At 42.9% G+C, this 24,745-nt stretch overlaps 1 long non-coding RNA gene across 1 annotated transcript; it reads right to left on the bottom strand.

Annotated features, from left to right (window-relative positions):
* Positions 1–17,735: 17,735 nt before the first annotated feature.
* On the bottom strand, positions 17,736–20,333 carry LOC119692556. The gene is made up of 3 exons (XR_007266717.1): positions 19,032–20,333; positions 18,769–18,941; positions 17,736–18,305 (listed from the first exon to the last, which is right to left on the bottom strand). It is a non-coding gene; the product is annotated as an uncharacterized LOC119692556 (long non-coding RNA).
* Positions 20,334–24,745: the final 4,412 nt, after the last annotated feature.

Here is a 24,745-nt window from a genome sequence, read left to right as displayed (position 1 = left end):
GAGCGAAATTGAGCTTATTTCTGACACCCCACTCCCGAACATAGGCGAGGGCGGCATTGGCCTGGAACTGAACGTCCTGTGCTGTTTCTGCGTCAAAGACCAAGACAACATCGTCGGCGAAAGCTTGGCAGTAGTGCCCTTCTGTCGCTAGGCCTTTCAGCAAGGGGTCTATGATCAGGTTCCAAAGTATTGGGCCACCTATTGATCCTTGTACACATCCTTTGCTGGTGCTTTTTGTGTGCTCTGCTCCTCCATATCTGACACTGACCATTCTGTCCTGTAGGTAGCTGTCTAGGATCTTTTTGATCTTTTTTGGGCAGTTTTCTTCAGCCAAACGGTTCTTAATGGGAGGTTTTCAACCATAGACAACGTCCATAGACAAAACCCGACAATAGATGGCGCTAGTAAATCTTCATACTGAACAGGACTGCATATTTTTTTATAGCCGGCATGGATTCGAGTCCTTTCAGCCAATACAAAAATCTATGTTTATTCCACAGAATAATACTATGATTAAATATGGATTAAATAGTTTGCCTACAAGTTGCCTATTAGGCAAATATTGCCAAATACAAATTATTTCGTAGCATAACTGGTATTTGTTGAGAACGTGCAAACTAATAATAATAAATTGCTATTATATGTAGTTATACATAATATTAAGTGTGAACTAGTTGAGATCATCTGCATCCTCTGTCCATGTCCGAGGCGCGACCGCCGTGTGTAAGTATCATAATTATTCTGAGGCACGTTGGAAGTAATGATTTCTCTATGGTAGAGCAGACATTAGTAGGTGGGTATAGTGCCACAAACTTATCTGTTCCGGTGAGAGCGAACTAAATTGGTCCATACCTCATTACTTACTGTACTAATGAATTTCATATTGACATAGATTATATGGACCAATTTAGTTCGCTCTCACCGGAACAGATAAGTTTGTGGCACTATACTTAGTTTTCTCATGGTTTTCTCTACCCACACCACAAAACTAAAGTTTTCCGACTCTCTGAATAGCATTTATAGTAGATATGTCGTCGTGTTGTATTGTAGCTACTGTAGAGAAAGGGGGGTGCACAAAATTCCACAAAACGAAACAAGACGGGCAAAATGGATGGAAGCATTAAAAGAATTAAAGCCTGGATTAAACATAAAAAAGCATTCAAGAATATGCCCCGGCCACTTCAAACCATCAGACTACCTCTTAGGTAATACTACTTACTTATTCTTGCTCATTCAGTAGGTAGGTAATTAAAACAAACTTTTTAATAATTATTATCTTTAACTAAACCTGAGGCATTTTATTTTATAGGTAAATCAAGGATCAGGCGTACAGTTGACCATGATCCATAGTCTTTTCCCATGATTGTTTCAAGGTCCGGAGTACAGGCAGGGGTAAATCGTAATGGCAAGCAAGGGTCCAGGGGGAGTGCAAAGGTCGGTCGGGTATAGAAGTCACAAAAGTCCAAAAGAATAGCCAGAGTCGTCGAAATTATCACAAAACACAGCACCGGAGACATTCGCGTAGCTACAAGAGAAACCGAATGACATAACATTTGTTTTGTAGTAGGTCTGTGACATTTGTCATCTCCGTTTCCTCAGAAGAATGTAGCTCACTACTAAAAACGACAGGCCGAATGCCATCTATTGGTCGATTTTGGAACTACTGGAAAATCTCCCATTGCAGGCCACCACGCATTATCGAAAGCGCCCTCTATGTCCAGTGATACCATAACAGTCAGCTTTTTGGATCTAAGTGTACTGCGTATGTGGTTCACTAGGTCGTAGAGGGCGTCCTCGGTACCTTTTTGGGGCATGAAGCCGTATTGGCGAGTGCTGAGCCGCGGTACAAGGTGCCATTTTAGCCTGGTAACAATCATTTTTCCAGAATCTTTCCCATCACTGGCAGGAGTCCGATGGGTCTGTAGGATTTTGGATTTTGGTAGTCTTCTTTATTTAGTTTCCTGAGGACTACCACTGTGGCCCTCTTCCAGATCGTAGGGAAGAGTCCCAACTCTAAACATTTATTTGCCAGTGAAAGAAAAAGTTCCGGATCCCTCATAATGATCTGTTCGCAGATGTCGGCCGTCAGTCCGTCCTCACCGGGGGCCTTCTTTGGGTTGAACCCCTTAACTGTTTTTACGAGTTCAGCCATCGTAAATGGTTGTTCTTCCCGTGCGTTTTCATCAGCATTGTAATGGGCTGCTAGTTGTCGTACACGCTGGTGTTCTGCGCTATCATTTGTTTCTAGATCGGCTGGGTAGAAAACTTCAGCTAGCAGTCGTGCTGACTCTCTCAGGTCAAACTCTTTTCCGTTCTGAACCAGTGGAAGATCCTCTTGTCGCTTGGTGGTTCTGCCAATGACACGGTATATCCCTTCCCAGACACTTTCTCTATCCTGTTTGCCGCAGAATTCCTTCCCACTTTCCACTTGTGCCTTTTTGGCATGGGCTTCATATTTTTCTTTGGCTTGCAGGTATTCGTCTATGACTCCCTGTCTCCGCACGAGGGCTGCACACTTTATCCTACGTTTTTTGGTGGTGGTGTCTTTTTTAAGCTTACTGAGCTCTTCGGACCACCAAGGCAGTTTATATTTGTCATTAGGTTTAACCTTTGGGAGCTCTTCCCGGCAAGTTTTGGCTATTATATTATTAAAATTTTGAATGAAGGTGTCCAAATCTGTAATGTTATTTATATTTACTAAGGTTCCTAATTGAATTTCATTCTCGACTTTTAATTGGTCCAGTTTCTCATGAAACTTTACCCAATTAGCGTTTTTAGTTTTGTAGAGCCGGGTAGTTCTCTTTATACTGTCACCTTTCGACTTTTTAAGCTTTATGGTAAACATTATTCCATTGTGGTCCGAGCTCGTAAGGTCTTCATGCACCGACCAGTTGTCTACGAGGCTTAGTAGGTCTGTTGTACATACCGTAATGTCAACGTGACTCTTGTAGGTTTTTCCACCTCGTACGGTACAGAAAGTAGGTGTGTCACCATTGTTTAAAACCTGCAAGTTTAGCTCTTCAAGCACTCCAGAGACTTCTTCTCCCCTGATATCTATCAGGTGACTGCCCCACCAAGTACTCTTCGCATTACAGTCTCCACCCAGTAACAGCCTTGCAGGTCCTAGGGTGCTTTCTATTACTTTTATCTGCTCCAGGTAGTGGAGGTTAATATAACATATAGCTAAAAAACATAGCAAGTGATTTGCTCGCAACGAATAGCATTCGCTTTATGAACGCGCAAATGCTGCTATAATTATAACGCGACGCGCCCTCGCGATCTTAGCTCGCAAAATTGGACAGCGTCCGCCCGCAGCCGTTGCCACGACGCTACTGCTAGAAATAGCGGAGCGGCTCCGCTATTTCTCGCAGCCGCGAGACGTGGCGCGCGATAACCGCGCAGGCGATATTTACTTGCTTTGTAGCGTCTCGCTCTCTCAACGGTGCAACGTCGCGCGACTCGCGTGTGAGAGAGCGAGACGCTGCGAAGCTGCAAGCTTCACTACGCAATAGCGCTCCGCTATCTGCTGAAATTAGCTCCGCAGTCGCGATTTGGCAACGGCCACGGGTGGTCGCTATGCTAATTGTGCCTCGCGCAACGTTACGAATAACGATCGCGTTGTTTGTTTTGTTGCATTTGCGTGCTGTAAATAAATATTTGTAAATATACATAATAATAAATAGTTTAAATAGTAACGTATTAAAATAGGTATAGTGTTTATTTAGGTTTAGTGTAAAATTTAAAATAAATAGTGTTTGTGTAAGTGTAAATAGGTACTTTCTAACGGACAATTTGGTTCTGAGGACAATTTCGTATTTTAAATGTTTTGTGATTGTGTGTGATTGAACTTTGACTGGAAAATTTACCTATCTTTACTTTACGTGTGTTTTCGTAAGTGGATGAAACATTGAAAGGATATTACTTTGTGGTTTTAAAGTGTTTTGTGTAAATAGTTATTGCAATTAAAGAACGTTTGACAATAATTCATAAAAATGAAGAGAAACAGTGATGTGCTATTATGGAAACAGTGATGTGCCATTATAGACAGTCCTAAGCCTGTAAAGTATGAAAGAAAGTTCATTGGTTTTTTCATCAATTTTTTTTTTTCATCAATTTTTTTTTCATCAATTTTTTTTTTGCTCTTCAATATCGTTATAATGTAGCGGATTAAATAACCTGCTATAAATGTGTAACATAGCGTCTGTAGCGTGTTATCAAAATGTAGCCGTTTTTCCCACCACTAGCTCCAGGTACGGCTCAATAGCTTGATCGGGTTCAAAGTAGAATGAGACTGCGTGAATCTCCCAGGCTGTGGTTCTGATCTTTACCACGACAATGTTGTTGTTGGAGAGTTTCGGATATGGGATTACATCCAAGTCGTTGTCAAATACTGCAACGGCTGCCTTAACCACTCCGTCACTCTGATCATTGTTCTGGAAGATCCTGGCTGCCCCATAATTCCTCATCTCTCTGTTGCCACCCACGTATGGTTCCTGAAGCAGTGCGAAGGCAACTTTGTTTTTATTAGCCGCCTGGAAGACCTCAATAGTAGCTAATTGTTTCCGTTGCAGATTTGCCTGTATAACGCGGAACTGTTTGTCTATGTGTGAACTGTCTGTGGTGCTCGTTTTGTCCGTTGTTATCACCTTAGCAGTACGCTACCGACGACCGTGCAAGCGCATCCCATCTTTGCCTTATCGGGCATTGCGAATCAAACGCGTTGTGGTCTGTTCTGTCAAGTTTCGCTTGGCAGCAGTTCCTGCACGAGGGGGTTCCTCGTGCGAGCCAGTCGTCGCATGTTGCCTTCAGGTGGGGACCCCCGCAGTGAGAGCACGCGTCGACACTTTCGGTGCAGTACTTCTTGCCGTGTCCGTAGCCTAAGCACCGGGTACACTGCACCAAGGGAGACTGGTCAACCACGCGCACATGCTGCAGGTCCACATGAATTTTACCGGCGGTTGTTAGTCTGGCCCACATCTGCGGCGACACCTGCATTACCACGTGACTTTGCAGGGGATTTCTAGTACGCCTTCTGTACTTCACCGATACCCTGTAATCCTCCGGCTTGATTTGCTCCATCAACTGCTTGTTTTGATTTTTCAAAGACTTTATGATATCGTCGTCGGAATTATATGCCATCACATCCTTCAGCATAACCAGAGGGTCTTTGTTGGCTACTTCGTCTATTTGCAGACTTTGTCCAGAATCCCTAATTTTAGCGGTTAACCTGGACAGTTCTTCTTTGGTTTTGCAGGCAACAATGACTTTTTGATCTTTAGCCTTGCGTAGCCGGTCGACTTGTAGGCCACTGGTCTTCGCGTCCACCGCTGCTCTGATTTTCTCTATCACTCCTCCGCTAGTGTCATTTTCTTCGGTAGAAGATACGACAGCCGAGTGTAGAGACGTACGAGGTGGTGTACGAGCAGACTCATGCGATGCGCCAGCAACGACGCTTGCGTAAGTCATTTTAATCTCTGCGGTTTGCTGCAGTTTATCTAATTTTCTATGCAGTCCGTCCATTTCGAGGTCAACTTGCGACTCAATAATGCTGCTATGCCTATCAAGCCTCTCCTTCAGTTCAGCCATCTTCTCACCGGCCTCCTTGAGCTGGGCTGTATGGGCCTCCATGGCCTTTATAATATCAGGGGTGTGTGTACTCTCGGCCTGGATAGCAGGTGATGGCGAGTTTACCTGAGGCAGTCCCTTCGCGGCCTCTGCTTCTTTGACAAGCTGGTAGAGCCGTTCAACTGCTAGGGTTACCTCCGTTTTTATCTCCGCTTTGAGGTTGCGTGAGTTACCTAGATGATGTTTGGCCTTCATAAGGCAACCCTTGGCCTCCGACACTCTCTCTGATAACTTCGAAGTTGAGGGGGCGCTTTTTTGTACTTTTGGCGACTTATGGGTGCTCCCGGTTTCCCAGTCCCCGATACTGCGTCTGACGTTGGTAGTCGTGGTTGAGTTAGAAGGACCGGCCTTCTCAGTCGTGTCAGACGCAGTGATCTTAGTGCCAGTTTTTGCGTCCTGTGTCCTCGATGTAGGTGTTCTGTGTCCGAACATTTTCAAGATTTACAATGGTACACCAAATACTTTATGTAAAGGTAGAGTCAAGAACAACGATAAAATATAAAGAATAAAATGTAGAGCCAGTTATATTGGCTCTATATCAATAATTTTATACTAATAACACTATTTTAATAAGTACAGTCAAGCAACTGAAACAGTAGCCTAGAGGTCAATAAGCCTCTGGTCAAGGCAAAACAAAATTTATAAAATAATAAAAAGTAGAGTCGAGTAATCCTGACTCTATATCAGCAATTATAACTAAAACGACACAATGTAAGAGGGTCAATAAACCCAATTATCAATACTTAATAAAAATATAAAAACTATTAATAAATGTTATGTAGAGTGTCACTAGACCCTACGCTCAACTTAAATACTAGGAAGAGGGCTCAATAAAACCCCCTAGGTCAAAATTAAAAAGACAATATACAAATAAATCAAAAAAATAAAAAAATAAAATAACTCTATGTAGAGTTAGTCTCTAATAGTCTCTATATAAATAAAGTCAATCTTAAGCTGGACCTAACACCGAAAACCGCATCCGGATCGGGTGACGGGTCACCGAGATGGGTAAGTAATACGAGGTATAAAAACGAATGGTATAACATTCACAAGGTATACGCCCATATGATATAAATTTATTAAGTATAACGATCACTGTGCATAACAAACGAAAGGCATAATTGCTAAATACATAATTTCGTAAAGAATAACGTTCAAAAAGTATAATTTCAATTGATATAACGATTAAAATGCATAACGTTTATAATATATAACGTTTATAACATATATTCTACAACGGATATAATGATCATAATGTATAATGCACAAAAAGTATAAAAGATTGTCGTATCGTATTTTCATTATTATTGATGTTATGTGGGGGGAACGCTCCGCTCCGCTTCGCTGCGCTCCGCTTTGGTTTCGACGAACATGTGCACCTAACACGCTCCTCCTCGCTTTGCTCGTCGTCGCACCTATCTTTAGGTTTTGGTGCTAAGGGGTTTTGTCATTATTATTATTATTGACGCTATGTGGGGAGACGCTCCGCTCCGCTTCGCTACGCTCCGCTTTGGTTTCGACGAACATGTGCACCTAACACGCTCCTCCTCGCTTTGCTCGTCGTCGCACCTATCTTTAGGTTTCGATCTCATAGGTGTGTGAAGTTAGCAGCCTAAAGTTAGCAGCCTTTGAATAGCCGACCAAATTGGGACGGCGGCGACAGTGTTGGGTAATTAAACACAGATTATGTTATTGTATGTTTTATGAACTTTATACTAAATGATAGTATATATTTTAAACGATATACGTAATGTATGTTATACGAATTGATATTAGTCCTCGTAAGTATTATATATTTTGATATTATATAAAATGTACGTTATACCAATTGAATCTTCTACCTTATGAAAATATAGATTTTGTTGTTATACGTAACGTTCATTATATGTTGTGAACGTTATTAATGTGAAATTATATTATACATTTCGTTTTTATACGTCGCAATACGCACCCCACCGAGATACAGCCACCCGAATAATTTCAAGATGGCGGACAAGATGGCCGCCGAAAAATTCAATTAGCTATAACTCGAAAACCAGAAGACCTAGAAGGGTGCGGCTTCGAGCTAGGTGTGTGGGTTAATGTCCCCCAGCAGAATCTAGTGCAAAATCTCTATCAAAATATTTTGACTCTATGTAGAGCCGTTTAGTCGTGGGTCCTGTAGAGCTCTTTAAGGGGATCACAGATAAGAAATCCGCACGTCAATAGGACGCTTGGAACCAAAGATATGGGGGTTTGAAGGTTTTCAAGATGGCGTCCAAAATGGCCGCCGTCGGTCCAACTTTCGTCCCCCTTGTCCTAAACGGCTCGAGTTTGGGCTCGTTCTGTCGGGCTTGATGAGCACAATCAAGATATCTTATCAAAATATTTTTAAAGCATAAACACAAAAAGTAATGGTCAAAAAACAATAAAAAAATTACAAAAATATACACAAATCCTAAAATAAAATAGTTTTCCAAAGAAAAACTTCTGTTATTCTTAAAAATAGATTTGTTCTTGCGTTTAAAATGGAAAACAGTAGTCTAGCACTGACAGTTAGACCGCCAAGTAAATACCTAAATAATTAAAATGTCAATTAAACTAAAACTACTGCATAAAAAATTCTAATTTTTTGCTTCAATGTAGAGCTCATTAATGTCCATATAATGATGCAAAGAAACTCCTATGTCGTAGATCTTGTTTAGGAGTTATAGATTTTCCAAAATGTCACATTCACAAAAACGTTAATAATTCTTTGAAATTTTGAAAATTTTAAAAAATTAAAATTTTGTCACAACTTGCCGGTTGTAGAGACTGCTTCTCAGGTGTCCATTCTTCTCAGGCACCCGGGGATCGATGACCTCGTGGCCACGTGGTAATTGTTTTTTTGCCGATTGTACTTCTGCCGTAAGCGGCAAAAATCTGACAATCGGCAGGATCGTGGGGGTCACCAGACCGCACCTGGGCCGCAAAGAAAAAGTGGGGGTCGTCGATCGCTTTCACGAGAAAAACGACCTTGGAGATAATAATTTTCACTTTTTTGCACTTTGTACTTAAGCGGACACTGGAAATTCACAAATTTTTGCACTGAATGGTAGCACTCGCGACACCGCACAATTTGGTACCTTTTTCGAGAAAATCGCACTGTTTTTACTATTTTTAAAGGTTTTTTTGCTGCGGAGCGTCACAAAAACGATGCGTACCGTTCGGCGGAAGGGTTGCGACTGGTTAGGTTAGGTTAGGTTAGGTTTTTTTTTTTTTTTTTTTATAAATTGAAACTTTATTTACTGACGCTATTTATTATGCGTCAACCTTTATACTTTAAAATGATTAAATAACTTTTTATATATCCAAAAATTAATAAATTAAGTTTCTTTTATCAACATTAATTGCAATAGGTAGGGGGAAAATCCATCATGGACACCTGGGAAGGGAAGACCCAGGTAGTGCCGGACTCTTACCGGCTAAAAACCCCCTACCATTTATCATTATTAATTTAAAACATTATTTTTATTTGAATCATTTTCGTTTTCGTTGTGTCCGTTGAGGGCCGAGTATAGGGGAGGAGGATGATGGCAGAGCTATGTGGGTCACGGGTCGTGCAGCCAACTCTGCGAGCAGTCCCCTCATGTCCTCTAACTCTGTGTGAAGAGTTGTAGGCAGCGGTTGCTCGCATGGCTGTTGCGTTTGCCACACAGCTCGTTCATGTGCACGTTTGAGCTCCGCTGTCAGAGACGCCAACTGGTCTTTTATACCCTCTGTTTTCTTTAGCTCTTGTGCCACATGTTGAACCCTATCCATCAGAGCCCCCATCTCCTTGAATCACTCATGCCCTCCAGGAGTGGCGCGCTGGCGAGACGCTCCGAGTGCTCTCTCTCACGTCTGGCAATTTCTCCGGCGAACTCCTTCTGAATCATCTCACACCTGATGGTCAGGGTCTGTGAAGACTCACTCAGCTGGAGTATCATTTGATACAATTCGCCGAGCGACTCGATCACTGACATCTTTATCTCCCGCTTAAGGTTCCCCGACGCCTCCAGCATTTCCTTGGCCAATAACATTATAGTATTCGCCCTTTGAGGGTACGAAGCCAAACCAGTGTTTGCCTCCGCACCCCCAAGTGACGATCTTCGTCGTGAGGATCTTGCTGGCGTCGCCGGGAGTTATGCGGGTTGCTGGACCTCCGTGTCCGCTGTATTCTGGGGCAGCTTTCCTCTCTTTGCCGCTGCGAGCTCGAGCATGGAGACAATAGGAGATACAGTCGGGGATATCGAGCTGCTAGTCCCTGATGCGGGTGCCAATAAGGGACGCACGGTGCGTTCGGTACCATCATTTAGGGTAGAACCTGGGTCTTGCATTGGGATATTGGGTGCCGGAGTAGACTGTGTCAGGCTAGAGGTAATGCGACGAGTAACTGGTGGAGCCTTAGACACGCGAACTGCTGGTGGTCGGGCTTTGTCCATGGGCTTCGCCTTGGTCGCTTGTTTGTTGGACATTATGTTAATGTGCGAATTGCAAAGGGACAATTAGGAAGTCAAAAGCCAATACAATACAGAAAAAAATAAAATTATAATTGTATGAGGCAATAGCCAATACCGGATAAAATGAAATAAAAAAAATAATAGTAAAATGACAGGAGGCAAAAGCCGACAAAATATTCTAAAATCACAATAAAAATAATTAAAAATGAAATTGCTATATCGACGGTGGAAAGGCAGAATGTTTTATCCGCCATTTTTGGCGAATATGAGTTATATACACCGTTGGAATCGCCTGATTTTTCTCTTTCGAATGGTGCGGGTCTCGTTTAGATCTGAGCACTTTTTTGGCGCTTAAGACATCGGTGATTTTGGAAATCTTAATATTTTTTTCTTGTATTAAGAGCCACTTTTTTAGTCATTTGTATGTTCAAACATACATGATCAATAATAAAGTTATATAAAACATTTTACCCTTACTAAAACAGTAAAACACTGTGACTTCATTCATTTTGAATGAATGTGAATTTGAATCATTAGTTACTTAAGCGACCTACCTGATTAAGAAATAAAACATAATGGATATAAAACTAAATGCCTTCTTGTCAAAAATAACATACAAGCACTTAATATATTTTACGTAATTGTAATTTAAGCCTCACTGGCGCTTAAACCATTTTACCGGTCAGCCTTACTCGCGGCGTTTGGCGGTTAATACAACTTTACCTAAATCTGTTTATTGGTACAATTGGCACTTAAGCGGTTTTTTGCGATTTGTAGATAATTGATATAAGTGATATAAAACAATTCAAAAGAATCGCAATGAAGCGGTTTATGGTGTTTAAGCTGTTATATCCAGACGGATATTCCGTGAAAACACCAATAATATAAATAGGACCGGTTGGAAAGATGTCGCTTCAGTACCCCGCCGGGATATTCATTGGGAGAGGGCTGGCGTCTATGCGACAGTAGGCGCCGCGTACGCAGCGTAATTTCATAGGTACAAACTCAGATTCGTTCGCCAGTATAAAACTATTTTTTTTTATTATATCACCAGATAACTACAATAAATTATAACATCTATCTATTACTGTAATATAATATCTATTATATATTACTCTTTACACAGTTTCTAAATAATAGTGTTGCTATAATTAATATTTATTGTGTTATTTTTAAAAAAATGCACTTGGATCCTTTCTCCTAAATTGCTGTTTCTATGCAAGTAGGGAATTTTAACCTTTCTCTTAAAGGATCCAACCAAATATTTATTTTTTATTAAATATTTTTCTATGTCAATATGGTTCTTAATGTAAAATATTTGTATTGTATTAACATGACATTACTTTTTATACAAAATGAAAATTATACATCCAAAATAAACTTATTCTTAAATAATTTATATCGAAATCTAGTCAGAAACAGGATTTCTTATCTATATAAAAATCTAACCAAAAATGTGTTCCCAAGCGCAAAACTATGGATCAACTTAACCGATTTTGATAATTGTTTGGTAATTATACGAAATAGAAGACCACGAGTACCACGACCTGTTTGTATCTGTATTTTCAGAATAAAGTATTTTAACGAAAAGCAAACCTTATCGGAAAAAGTTGGACATGAATTAAATTAACTTTTACTCTAACTTCACTTCATCATCCTCCATCGCTGAAGAGTGCAATATCTGGTAGGTATATTGCATATATCCTGCTTTTTATGCCTCCGTAGGAAATCCATCGTTCCCTGGTACTTTGCCACTCTTCAGCGATCGTATGGTCCGTATCAATTCGTCTTATTTGGGGGTTGGATATTTAAATTTCTGTCAAGATGCAGGATAGTCATAAATCACATAATTAATCATCATCACGACCCATTACGTCCCCACTGCTGGGGCACGGGTCTCCTTCCAATGAAGGAATGGTTTAGGCCTAGTCTACCACGCTGGCCTAGCGCGGGTTGGTGGGCCCCAACACAAGCAATCTTGTGCTGAGAGAGTTGTCGGGTAAGCGGGCAACCCAACTGTCAGACGTTTTCAAGCCGCCCGAAGGCCTCTGACTAGCCTTAGCGACCTGCCGATTTTATTAATCATAATGATTACGATTATGCATCAAGATACAAGATGCTCCTGGTATATTTGCACCTGCATCCAACTCCTCAGGTTGTGGTTAGAATCATTAAAAACTTTGGAAATGTGGCCATACCATCTTGAAAGCCAGTCTTCAATCATCTTCAGTCAATCAACAAGGAGATATCATGGGTTTTGTTGCAATGTTCTTCAAGATTCTTTGTATAGATCCTTCATGTTTCCTATGGCAGCCGATGGTTGTGGTCTCATCTCTAGATATACAGTCCCCCCTAGCAGCGTTTGTCATTTTAAAAATTTCGTTTGATATTAAGTTCACAAAGAAAATACTCGCAAGTGCTTCTTTAGAATGGTCGTCTAGATCGACGTTGAGTCTTCCTTGATGGTTGATCATATCCCATGTTTCTTTAGACATCCATTCATTCTTTAAGTGTTCCTTGTGCCTTACTATTTCTTCGCAAATTTTTAACAATACGTCTTTGATGCCAGACCTGTGATCTTTGAATGAGACCTCGTCCAGACTTAGTAGATGGTATTTGTTGTCGATCTGGATACTAAGTTATCTTCTAACTTGTGGGTCCTGCAGCTAAATTACACGACACCTTTGGCAGATCTTTTGGCCTGCTCCTAAACTATCGCTATCTTCTTATTGACATCAGCAACCCTCTTATTCCTAACATCCAGAAGTGTCTCCATTTTCGACTAATCGTCGGTCGATTTGGTTCTCGGTCCGGCTGTCGGGTGAGAACCAACGTCCATAGAGATGGACGAAGAAATTTAATGTCGGTTGGATTATCATTATTAATGAATGAATAAGTAAACCTGATCCACTTGGATCTCAATCTCAAAGTGATTTCGCGGTGAACAATACGTTAATAAAGTTTATAATAAAATAATGTTTCGAGAAAAGAATGCTACGGCCGTGCCGTTTCTTTGCCCGACTTGGTATATAAAATTTATATTTATTATATTTTATTTTTCATATTATGAAATTTTTATTTTCAATCAAGCTGGCCCGCAGGTACCGCCTCTTACCCTACCCTACCCTATCCTACCCTACCCTACGCTACCCTACCCTTCTTACCTTTTATACCTTCCCTGGACTTACACAAATGTTTCTAGACCAAAATCGGTTCAACTGTTCTCGAGTTCTGAGGTCCAATTATAAGTTCATTTATTCTTTAAGTCATTCATCTTAGATATAAATTGCCTTAGTCTGGCGGTTAATTCATTCTAATGGAATGTTTAAAGTAACATATATTATTATAAAACATTATGCTGGTGTGATGGTTAAATCTCCTCGGTCTTTAAATTGTTTTTACTTGTATTTTATTAAAATGTTAATGTCGTTTAAGCCAATTTTACCTGACTGAGATTTCAGATGCCTATGTCTTATGTCCCTTATTACAGTAAATAGAATATGTACATTCATTTTATATACAGAATTACATAGAAAACTATTTCAATTTTACGTATTTTAATTTTTAAATCCATAGCTAGAATAATTACAGAGATATGATTTTTTTTCGAAAATTTCAAACTTTAAATCGCTCTGGTGAACATTTTATGTCATGGCGCTTCAAACATTCTGCCTTTCCACCGTCGATATATGTATAAAGAAAAATGTGAGAAGGTTTTTTTTTTTTTTGTAATATAAATATTCTTCAAAAGGTGTGTTTTTGTTTCAGGTATATTGCTTAATTTTAATTATTATTATTTATTTTTTTTTTTATTTTTTTTTCCTTCTCTACTTTTTTTTTGTATTATTATTAGTAAAGGTTTTTCCTTTAAAACTTAGATGTGGTGTAAAATAAAATAAACATTCATAAATTTCATTTAATAACAAAGCATAATATAATATAATATAACTAAATTAAGATGCTCTATGTAGAGACCCATGCACTCATGTCAAACAGTAGTCCCAGTGGAGATATACTCAGAGGAAAAAACCGCACTCCAATCAGACAACCAGAGCCTGAGATATAAGTAAAACATTTTTTTCAAAATGGCGGACAAAATGGCCGCTGAAAACTTTAAAATTATGTAACTTCGGCTCCGAGCGACCTACAAGGGTGCGGTTTGCACTATCAAGACCATAAAATGGACTTACACGAATTGCCCAAGTCTCTACAAAAAAAAATTCTGTCGCTCTATGTAGAGACGAAAATATACCTATTTAAGAGAGTTTTCTGTGACCAACATGGAGTCGAAAACCACGTCTCAATCGAAGTGTCGGTTACAAAGCTACGGCCGTTTGAACAATTTCAAAATGGCGTCCAAGATGGCCGCCACGAGCCAACTTTGTATTCCCTTGACCGAAACCCTCCGAGATTAGGCTCGTTGTATCGGGCTTGACGGCCCTGTGAGGGGCTGGTAAATTAAACTCACATATAAATTCGTTTTAAGTGGACTGTATTCAAATAATTATTTAATTTGGCTAGGCTAAGTACATGAGAAGTTAATGCGACCGCGGTAATGAGGTAACTGAACTTAATCTATAGCTACTTACAGATACTAACATATATGCTATACATCTGTTTACTATAGCTAGCTATGTAGGTATAAATCTATATGTGCGTTTCGTACATAATTGCGCCCAACGGCAAAGATATATCCTAATGACTTTACATGAAAAAATTAACACCTATACCCATGTGATAGTGATAACAAACCATTTAGAAACTTTGATTGAACCAATGTATAGGACCCGAGGTGTGCGGGGTTGCGCAGCCGGAATTACGAGTCCGGCTGTTTGGACCAGGGTACTACGGGCGTCCGGATCTCGAGCCCTCCACTAGCTTGCTAGTGGATCCGGACTTGGGTATGGATTCGTAGTGGCAGTTGGTTAGCTACAGGGGGGGACAACGTTCGTCTGCCCGGTATGCTTGTCACCGGGCGTCTCCCCCGTGCGCAGCTAGTGGCTCAAGTAGCGGTTTAGGACGAGGGCCGTTGATGCGAAAGAGTCACGGGGCACGTGAGTTTCCCTTATAGTTGGTCCTAGGACTGACATCTCCGGTGCTTGACTGGACATCAAGTAGTGCGTGAGGATAGCATGCGCCGGCCGACCCAGCTGAGTAGGCTCCATGGGTAGACATGTAGGTCTGCATGTCGGGAGGTGAGCGCGCATTACAGCTCCGGTACCAGAGTGGAGATCTGGCAAATGGCTTCTCCATTGTCCCTAGTGTGGATCCCAAACACGAGTGCTCCGGATGGAGTACGGGAAGTGAGCGTGCCATCAACAGCTCCGGCACCTGTCTGGACATCAGGGAGGGGGGGTCTCACCACCCCGAGGCGACTCTCCTTGTGAGTACTGTGGCTATACGCTGCAGCGGCTAGATCCACTGCTCCATGGATCCCTGATGTCAGACTGCCGTCTGACTGAAGGTATAGTGCCTGTTGTTTATGACCAAGTCGTCGGGAATGACAGGCACTATAAAATAATACGTAGTTTAGAAAACGGGTATCGTGAACCAATGTATAACTATTTAAGCAACTACTTAATTTAAACACATGGAGTAAGAAATTAACGACACCTTATCCTATAATAATAGTTAATAACTACAGTTAAGTAATGTTGCATATCTATCTACGCAGATTACATTGACTAACATTGCTCACACAAAATTAGCAAGTACACACAGGTAGACACAATCATGCATTCATAAATTTTATTAAGACACATTAATAGTTATGTACTTATAACAGGTATATGTGTGAACTGACCAACCAGTTACACCAACTAATTTGTGACTGCAACCTATTTGTGCAAGTGAATAACTTAGATAATTAATTTAACTATGTTTAAAGTAACTGTAACAGAATAACATGTATTAAACTTATATTTTTATTAATCACACTGCATTTTATTGACCTTTATCTAAACGAACTTACTTATGTTTACAAATACATTTATTTACTATGGCATATCATATCTTTACATGCATTTAGATAGATAGGTAACACATCATCAGTAAACATAAATGGGAAATATGTACAAGTATAATGAAATACAGCCATGTACCTAGGTACATTTTAACTTTACACCTGAACAGTAAAGACACAAATTTTAAGTTTAATAACAATTGTAAGTCTTAAGATAAACTACTGTAACCTATTTAGCCACATAATTATATTGCTTTAATACAAACTAAACAATTTTTACAATGTAAATTAGTTGAGTAAGGCGAGCCCAATGAGCACCACAATGGAACCACCACGTTCCACGCTTATTTATCGATAGGTAGTACACATACTTTGGTAACACTTGTCCGTATCACAGTACCTTTTGTTGTTTTGACTGACAATGCCCTAACTTTGCCATCTGAACCTGGGAACGTTTCAACAACACGTGCCATTGGCCAACTCAAAGGAGGAATGTTATCACTCTTCAATAAAACTAATGTTCCTACTTCGATATTAGGAAGAGAATTCTGCCACTTAGGCCTATTTTGCAACTGTACTAAGTACTGCTTGGACCACAATTTCTTTTAATCCATATGTAATTGTTAATAATTGAATACATTTAATTCTTTCTTGTGGGCTACTACGCCATAGTATGTTCTGAATTGAGCATTGTGATGGATCAAGTTTAATGTTTCTGAACATCTTTTTTATGTCAGTTACTAAGACAAATTTATGCAATCGAAATAATATTAATATATTAAACAAACTGTTTTGCACACAAGGTCCATTTAACATTAAGTCATTTAATGAAATGTTTCGATCGGTCTGCATTGAACCGTCGAAAACTACCCTTAACCGCGTAGTTTTACTACCTTCATTAATCACAGGGTGATGAGACAGAAAATATACAGGATCCTCTTCTAAATTGTAACTTTCAATATCAACATATTTCGCATGCCCAAGCGAAACATATTCATCAATAAATTGTTTATATTGCTGAAAAAGCAACGGATCCTTTAAAAACCTTTTTTCTAAGTTATAGAACCTCTGTAAGGCTCGAGATAAAGAATTACCCAGCCTGACTTCATTAAACTCTTGCTTTAAAGGTAGCTTTACCTGAAATTTACAGTCTTCTAGCTGGACTGACTCCTGAAACATTGTTTCTGCTAGTTCCTGCTCAGATGAAGCCTCCTTATAAATCTGCGGCACCTGCTCGCACCGCCATAGCTGTTTGAGTGAGCTATCAATAGATGTAAGAGTGTCATCGACCTCACGTGACCTAATTTCATTGTCAAGGTTACAAAAGTTGCTAACAGCTGTTATCTGTTGTGACGTGGTGGCCGGGCTTCTTTGTAACGGTAATTGTCCTGCCACAACATAACCAAAACGCGTGTCATGTAAATATAACCCGCCAGGAATTATTGGCAATTGTTCACGCAAAAGAATTTTTAAAAATATATCACAACCCAATAAAATTGATATTGGTTCACTTTTATTGAAATCCCTGTCAGCTAACTTGATGTGAGTCGGTATGTTTAAGCTACCAATATCTACATCAAATTGTGGTAAATCGCAAGTTATTTTTGAAACAATGCAACATGTTAGCTTTAAGCTGTAATCATTATTTTCAGAATATATTGTAAACTTAGCCTTCTTTGCGGTTTTGTTTTTCCCTTGACATATGCCACTAATTATAGTTTGCTCATCTTTTAATTCACAACTAATTTGATCAGCTAAATCTGATGAAATGAATGATATTTGACTACCTGAGTCACATAAAGCCTTGGCATAAATCGTATTTCCAAGCTTATCTACTAAACCTACCTTAATAGTTGGTAGTAATATATTGCCATATTGGCCCATTGATACCGATACCTGCTTAGGTATTTCTGGTACATTATCTACGTGTAATAACGTATTATGACGCTCCTTACATATGCTACACTTGAATGCAAGGAAACACTTTCTATTGTTATGCTGATTTAAGCAAAGTGAACACAACTTATTATTTTGAATAAACAGCACACGTTCAGTTGGCAAAGCTAATTGAAACTTTTGACATTGATACAACTTGTGATATTTAGACTTACAGAAGTCGCAGCATCTTGTGCTGGAGCTGGTGGTACTTCCTGTGGTGGTCACGAGGCTCGCTCCGTGGCTCTTGTTCACTACTCGGGTAGGGTGAGCATGGCTATGGCCAGCCTCAGCCACGGTCTCAAGAATGGTTGCACGTTGCTCTAAAAAGTTTAGAAAATAATCTAGCTTAGGCAATGTATTTTGTTTAAGCTCTGAATGGAAAAACCTAAACGTGCCCTGATCAATTTTCCTTTGCAAAATGGAAATTATAATTAAATCCCAGGATTGAACTGGTACATCAAGTGTTTGTAAGGCAGCTATGTGTTGTTTTGTTTGTGAAACAATGTTTCTTAGCATTGAGGCTGAGCACTTATTTATTTGCTGTATATCTATAATTGATGAGATGTGAAAGTTAATGATTCTAAGCTTATTGTCATACCTTTCAGCCAGCAAGGATAAAGCTAGTGAGTAATTAGCATCAGATAGGCTTAGGTGTTTCACCAGTTCAGCGGCATCTTGTTCGAGCAATGATTTTAAATAGAAAAATTTGTCGCATTGTGACAAACGGCCATCTTGATCAATTACACTTTTAAATAATGAGATAAAACTGTGATAATCACCCACCTGTCCGCTGAACCTCGGTATTTCTATCCTGGGCAACTTAGTCAGGTTGCTGCTGCTGGTAGATGGTTTACCAACCTCACAATTTGTTTTGGGAGTCAATTTTTCATTAATGGCAGCCATTATTGCAAAGTATTGATTTTCGATGCGCTCGAAATCCTCGCAATTTTGTGAATCTGGAACAGATATATCTATATTTAAATCACAATATTGTTGGAAGGTTTGGACCAACAATTCCTTTTTAACCTTCAATTGTTCAAGCGTACCTTTATTAAACTCGGTTTCATTACTAATGAAATTATACAATCTTGTAATTGTGCCTTTTAACTGGCCTCTCGCAGCTATCAGCCTTTTTAAGTCTTGTTCTATTATGAACTTTTTACTAATAAAACTATTAAATAGTAATAATTGTAGTGATTAATCACGAATCACTTTACAAAAAAATACTTGTTGCGCCCACGACACAACGAGGTTACAAAATAAAATACAAATGGCGCAGATTCGGCAGCAGCTTATTCTAGTCTATGGTGCAGATGGCACCACTGAGCAATGGATGGCACACGAAACTTGCACGAAACTCGGAATAATAACTAGGTAGCCAGACGAAACTCGGAAACACGTATTGAAGTTGGTTCCGCTAGCCAATGAGAGACTACGATGCGGCGCGGCGAGTGTCCACGAAGCAACACGAAGTGCATGAACGAACGATTCCGAAGCCTCACGACCAGCAGGAGACGGAAACTGCGTCAACGCCAACCGCTATAATACGTATTTATGTGCAACGCCTTGTACTTTTGGTATTTTAATTTAATGATTATATAGATGAATGTGCTACACTAGGTGCACTTCACAATGTCCACAATGCTAATTGAGCATGCGAAATCAAACACTACGCGCGATTGATTTATAATTCCGACCACAGTTCTTCGGTAGGTTATACTTAGGTAACCTATATAAACGTCCTTGTCGCACTTAATGTTCCAGCGAATAGCACCGGCAACACCAATGTCCCGGGACAGAGACTGTGAAGGTCCGTATAGATGAAGCACTGTATAGCAGTAGCACGCACCAACAGCCTGAGAGTTCTGCAGCACCTTATAGAAGTGGTAACAGTCCTCCTGACCAACGTCCACGAAGACAGCCGTTTTATAGAAACAGCACACGACGCGATGACACGACACACGCTTTGACGCAACTCGAAGAAGTCAACGGGTTAAAGCACACGTTAACTACGCGTTAACTTAAATGTCCCAATATGGCGGTTTAAACGTTGAGTTACACACACGACGGCACCACTTTTAAACGTCCTTAGCCAGCCCTTTATTAACGGCTCGAAGGACCATTATGTGAGGGGCTGGTAAATTAAACTCACATATAAATTCGTTTTAAGTGGACTGTATTCAAATAATTATTTAATTTGGCTAGGCTAAGTACATGAGAAGTTAATGCGACCGCGGTAATGAGGTAACTGAACTTAATCTATAGCTACTTACAGATACTAACATATATGCTATACATCTGTTTACTATAGCTAGCTATGTAGGTATAAATCTATATGTGCGTTTCGTACAGGCCCCCGTCCAACTACGCCAACGAAAAAATGTTTTATGCAAACCCTGACAAATTATTAGCAAAAAACAGGTATTATCTTACAAATTTTCATTTAAAAAATATAAATACAGCAAATTTAAAAATTTTAATTATGGGAATAATTATTAAAAAGTGTCAAAAAAGGTTAGGTTAGGTTAGGTTAGGTTAGGTTAGGTTAGGTTAGGTTAGGTTAGGTTAGGTTAGGGTAGGTTGTGGGCCGATAACCTATCGAGGTCGAACATCACCCATCTGCGCAGAGCGCAAAGAGTGATGGCCTCAAGGGTGATTCGGGCATACTGCACCATCTCCGCAGAAGCCGCTTGCCTGATTGCTGGATCCCTACCGTGGGAATTAGATGCCGGTGTCCTCTCATCCCTGTATCACTGGCGGGAGGAAGCACGTCGGACAGACATGCGTCCAGCACCAAGAGAGATCGGGGCTGCGAGAGACGGGTACGTGGACGATGCTATAGAATTATGGACAAGAAGGCTCGACGAATCAGCCTATGGCCGGCGCACAATCGACGCGATTCTCCCTGCTCTGCGACAGTGGCTAGATAGGGAGCACGGGTCGTGCACTTTCCGTGTGTCACAGATGCTTTCCGGGCACGGATGCTTCGGGAAGTATCTGTGTAGGATAGGGAGGGAAGAGACGCAAGCGTGCCACCACTGTGGTGCTGCAGTGGACTCTGCGGAGCACACACTGGCGGAGTGCCCGGCCTGGGCCGATGAGCGCAGCGCTCTCTGCGCGGTCATCGGGCAAGACCTAACGCTGCCTGCAGTAATTGCAGCGATCGTAAGCAGCAGACATGCCTGGCGTGCGTTCTCCACATTTTGTGAGACCGTCATGTCGCAAAAGGAAGACGCAGAACGCGAGCGGGAACAGGAGGACCCAGCTAGGCGTCGTGCAAGAAGAGGCCGCCGACCCCGGGGTGGCAGAAGATAGTATCTCTGTCACTCTACGAGTCGAGCGATATAAACGGTATCCCCTGCCTTAAAGGGGACCCCGCCCTGTAGTTCGGGCATTACAATAGAGCTACGGTAACCCCTGCCTCAAAGGGGCCCTGGAGTCGCAGGCGCACGAGGGGCGGGAGATCCTTAGTGCGTCGAGTTGCGGGTCCTGCGGCGTGGTAACACGTATTGTGGATGCGTGCTACTGCGGAGGGAAGGGTAATCCTTCCCTCAGGAGTGCTGCTGTTCTCACAGCAGCCTGCGCGGGGGCTACCGGTAGTATGCCACATGGCGGTTCCCGGGACACCTCCAAAATGCGCGATGGAGTCCACCGTGGGGTTTTAGTCGGTGAAAGCCCGACATAACCCAGTCGCTTCCCCGAGCGGCTGGGTATGCGTTAGGCATTTCCCCACGTAAAAAAAAAAAAAAAAAAAAGGTTAGGGTAGGTTCCCCTTAGCGGAGGATAATCATGTTCCTCCAGTAACGGAAGCGGAGCTTCGTGTAGCCCTTCATAGACTCCGAACGCGAAAAGCCGCCCCTGGGCTTGACGGCATCCCTGGCCGTGTGGTGTACCTGGCTCTCAGGGAGCACCTTGGGCCAAGATTCCTCCGCTTTTTGTCACAATGCCTAGAGCAGTTTCCCACTGCAGTGGCGGACTGGCAAGCTAGTGTTGCTACAGAAGGAGGGACGGCCTGCAGATTAACCCTCAGCATACCGCCCAATCGTGCTGCTAGATGAGGTCGGTAAGCTCTTTGAGCACATCATTGCCGACCGCATTACAGAACATCTGGAGTCAGAAGGACCCAACCTGTCCGAAAACCAGTTCGGCTTTCGGAGGGGTAGGTCCACTGTCCATGCCATTCTGCGGGTAAAGACCTTGGCGGACGAAGCAGTGCGCGATGGTGATGTGATGATTGCGGTGTCACTTGACATTTCCAATGCCTTCAACACATTACCCTGGCCCTGCATAAAGGAAGCATTTGGGTACCACAGGATGCCCAAATACCTAATAGAGATAGTGGACTCCTACCTCTCCGAAAGGTTTATAACATACCCTGGGCGGGAGGCTTGGGGCCGAAAGGCGATGTCGTGCGGCGTCCCACAGGGATCGGTTCTTGGCCCGCTCCTGTGGAACATCGGCTACGACTGGGTGCTGCGTGGCGCGACCCTCAGAGGTATCGAGACCACCTGCTACGCAGACGACACCCTAATTACGGCTCGGGGCATCACGTTCAGGGATGCTGCCATTCTTGCAACGGCTGGAGTCGCCCAGATGGTGCGCCGCATCCGAATGCTGGGGCTGGAGGTAGCTCTACACAAGTCAGAGGCCCTGTGCTTCCACGGGGCCCGCAATGCTCCTCCGCCTGGATCAGGCATAGTAGTTGGCGGAGAACGTATCGCTGTCCAGTCGACGATGAAATATTTGGGACTCGTCCTGGACAGCCGGTGGAATTTTGCCGCCCATTTTGAAAGGCTGGCTATAAAACTGGTCGCCACGTGTGCGGCACTGAGTAGGCTCTTGCCCAACCTTGGTGGGCCAAGAACATCTTGCAGGCGGCTTTACATGGGCATCGTGCGTTCTATGGCCATGTACGGTGCTCCTGTGTGGGCCGATAACCTATCGAGGTCGAACATCACCCATCTGCGCAGAGCGCAAAGAGTGATGGCCTCAAGGGTGACTCGGGCATACTGCACCATCTCCGCAGAAGCCGCCTGCCTGATTGCTGGATCCCTACCGTGGGACTTAGATGCCGGTGTCCTCTCATCCCTGTATCACTGGCGGGAGGAAGCACGTCGGACAGACATGCGTCCAGTACCAAGAGAGATCGGGGCTGCGAGAGACGGGTACGTGGACGATGCCATAGAATTATGGGCAAGAAGGCTCGACGAATCAGCCTATGGCCGGCGCACAATCGACGCGATTCTCCCTGCTCTGCGACAGTGGCTAGATAGGGAGCACGGGTCGTGCACTTTCCGTGTGTCAGAGATGCTTTCCGGGCACGGATGCTTCGGGAAGTATCTGTGTCGCATCGGGAGGGAAGAGACGCAAGCGTGCCACCACTGTGGCGCTGCCGATGAGCGCAGCGCTCTCTGCGCGGTCATCGGGCAGGACCTAACGCTGCCTGCAGTAATTGCAGCGATCATATGCAGCAGACCTGCCTGGCGTGCGTTCTCCACATTTTGTGAGACCGTCATGTCGCAGAAGGAAGACGCAGAACACGAGCGGGAACAGGAGGACCCAGCTAGGCGTCGTGCAAGAAGAGGCCGCCGACCCCGGGGTGGCAGAAGATAGCATCTCTGTCGCGCTGCGAGTCGAGCGATATAAACGGTATCCCCTGCCTTAAAGGGGCCCCGCCCTGTAGTTCGGGCATTACAATAGAGCTACGGTAGGTAACCCCTGCCTCAAAGGGGCCCTGGAGTCGCAGGCGCACGAGGGGCGGGAGACCCTTAGTGCGTCGAGTTGCGGGTCCTGTGGCGTGGTAACACGTATTGTGGATGCGTGTTACTGCGGAGGGTAGGTAAATCCTTCCCTCAGGAGTGCTGCTGTTCTTACAGCAGCCCGCGCGGAGGCTACCGGTAGTATGCCACATGGCGGTTCCCGGGACACCTCCAAAATGCGCGATGGAGTCCACCGTGGGGTTTTAGTCGGTGCAAGCCCGACATAACCCAGTCGCTTCCCCGAGCGGCAGGGTATGCGTTAGGCATTTCCCCACGTAAAAAAAAAAAAAAAAAAAAAAAAGGTTAGGTTCCCCCCCGAAGGGTTCTCGGCTTGTCGTGCCGGGGGGGCTGAGTAGCTGTAACTGTCGGGTCTGCCGCTATAACTCGACTGATACGGTGAAACCAAGAGGAACCCATGGGCGGCTAGCGTGCCCAGCAACGGGCATGCTTTTGCTTACGCCACCCGTAACCCTGGATGTACTGTGGTGGGACATCATAGGGTCGGGGGCCGCTCTCCTTGTGTGGGAGGGGCTGCGAGGAGAAAACCTCTGTAACAAATCCAAGGTGGAGGCGGAAACGCCCGTGCGCGGTGCTATTTGATTAGTTTCCGGGCAACCCGTAACCCTTGGATATTTCCGAGGAACGGGGGCCGCTCTCACAGTTCGTGATAGGGGCCACGAGGAGACAACCTCTTCAAAAACCACGGGCGGCGGGTCTTAGGTCTGTGAATTCACAGGCTGCTAGACAGGCTTTTCTATAAGCCACCGCCGGCAAACCTGTTATCCCTAGGTGACGTGGTCATGTCTCGCGGCCTGGGACCAGGGAGCTTGCCTTAATCGGCCGGCTCAAGAGGAGAAAACCTCAATAAAAATCCTCAAGTTACTGGCGTTGTGGTACCTACGGGTCTAGCGTGGCGTCAGGCTCCTACTCGCAAGGGTAGGAGGCGGGGGAGTATCTCCGTCGTTAACGACCAACCCTGGAGAAGTCCCGCACTCCAGGTG

The sequence above is a fragment of the Plutella xylostella genome, chromosome 10, assembly GCF_932276165.1.
Source record: "Plutella xylostella chromosome 10, ilPluXylo3.1, whole genome shotgun sequence".
Classification (NCBI taxonomy): Eukaryota; Metazoa; Arthropoda; class Insecta; order Lepidoptera; family Plutellidae; genus Plutella; species Plutella xylostella.
This window is presented reverse-complemented; position numbering and strand designations above follow the sequence as displayed.